Consider the following 1,987-nt stretch of genomic DNA (forward strand, 5'->3'; position numbering starts at 1 on the left):
CACAGGATGCCACCATCAGGGGCCAATGGCTTGTAAAGGCCTATGTCCTTGAGCTCATGTGTGCCTTGGGCACATCTAGCCCAAAAATAAACACAAAGGGGGCAGCTGGTACTTCCGGTATCTTTTGATAAAAGGTTGATGGATGGCCAGCCACCACAGGTAGCAGGTGAATAGAAATGACATCAACAGATAAGAGTTAATAATCACTGGATGTCTGATACTTAGCAGGCTCTGCTGAGTTCCTCCACGTGCTTAATCACTTAATCTTCACACAACCCCTGAGGACACCCTATGATCATTATTTTACAGGTGCAGGCATTGGGCCTCAGAGGGATTAAGTAATGTGCCCGAGGTTACAGAGAAGCAAATGGGGGAGCATATTTGAGCTTGGGCTTTCTGTTTCAGAGGTGACTTCCTTAGCCATGTCATGAACAGTCACACTCCACACAGGCGCGTGGGAGGCTGAGGAGTCACGGGGCAGGAGAGGAGCTGAAGCATAGAGAGGATTTGGGGTTACAGTAAGTCCAGCTATAGATGATGGCCACATTCCCCTCACTGCCGGGGGGTGCTTCTGGGAAGAGGCAGACTTCTAAGTGGTGAGGAAGTGAAGGAGCAGGGGTGCAGGAGTGTCATCTGACTAGGGGTGGGGTATGTGTTTGTGGGTCATCATGATGAGAGGAACCTCAGTCAGGCGGTTGATACTTCACATGGGTGGGAGAAGAGGTTCTTTCAAAAGCATGGTGTTGGCACCCAGGCAGAAGACCAAACCTCACCCCAGATCACTTAGGATCAAAGACAGGACCCGGTGCTAGGTAAAACCTGGGACCTTTGAGAGGAAACAGCAAACATCACTTGTTCAATCATGTTAAACAAACACTGCATATTTGAACAATCATTTCAGCACAATCACTGAGCTAGATAAGTGCTAGAGATTCTGAACTTTCAACTCTTCTGCTCTGCTGTGGCTTAGATCAAGAATGTCTCCCAAAGGCCAGGTGTTGAAGGCTTGGGAGGTGGGAGAACCTTTAGGAGGTGTGTGTTAGTAGAAGGAAGTTAGGTCCCTGGGATGTGCCCTCGAAGGAGGTATTGGGACCTTGGCCCCTTCCTGTCTCCTCCTCTCTGCTTTTAGCCATTGTAGATGAACAGCCCCTTTCTACCATACATTCCCCCCATGACAGGCTGCCTTACAACAGCCCAAAGCAATGTGGCCAAGTGACTACAGAACAAAACCTCAAATTACAAACAAAAATTTTCTTATTGTAAGTTGATTATCTCAGGTATTTTGTCACAGTAGCAGAAAGCTGATTAGCACCAGTTCAAAATCACCAACAACCTCAAACCTACCCACCTCACCAGCCTCTTACTCTTCCTTTCAGATCCTCCCCATCTCAGGGCTTCTGCTCATGGAAGACTTCCTGGATTGTTCTTCCCAATCTGCCCCTCACCCTCCCATCTTCCCTGATCCCTTTAGACCAAGGTAGGTCTTGCATTACAAGTCTCATAGCACTTCATTGCTTCTTCATGGAGTGAAGAAACACAGAATTTGGAGCCAACAGTCCTTGGGTTTGCTATTTGATCAAGTCTTGTAGCCTTCCTGTATTGTATTTCCTTGTTTACAAAAGAGAGATAACAACAGTACTTTCTCCTAAAGCGTAGAAAGCGCTAAATGAGTTAATCCACTTAGATCAATGGTAGTGCATGGTTGATGCTATATAATTACAAAACATATGGCAAGTAAGTCTTATCACCACTGTAATTAATCCTGCACTGATTACAGTCATGAACTGCATAATGGTGTTGTAGCCAGCAAGGGACCTGAGATATGATGGTCCCATATGACCACAATGGAGCTGAGAAATCCTTGTTGCCTGGTGACATATCACCACTGTAACACTGCCACTACCACCTCAGGGGACACTGGTTTTGTAACAGACACAGCAAAATAGAACTTTAAAGTTAAAGCCTTTTTCTTTTAGAGACAAGCAAC

Source organism: Cavia porcellus, unplaced genomic scaffold, assembly GCF_034190915.1.
Source record: "Cavia porcellus strain 051 isolate PalLab524CR breed Dunkin Hartley unplaced genomic scaffold, mCavPor4.1 scaffold_11, whole genome shotgun sequence".
NCBI lineage: Eukaryota > Metazoa > Chordata > Mammalia > Rodentia > Caviidae > Cavia > Cavia porcellus.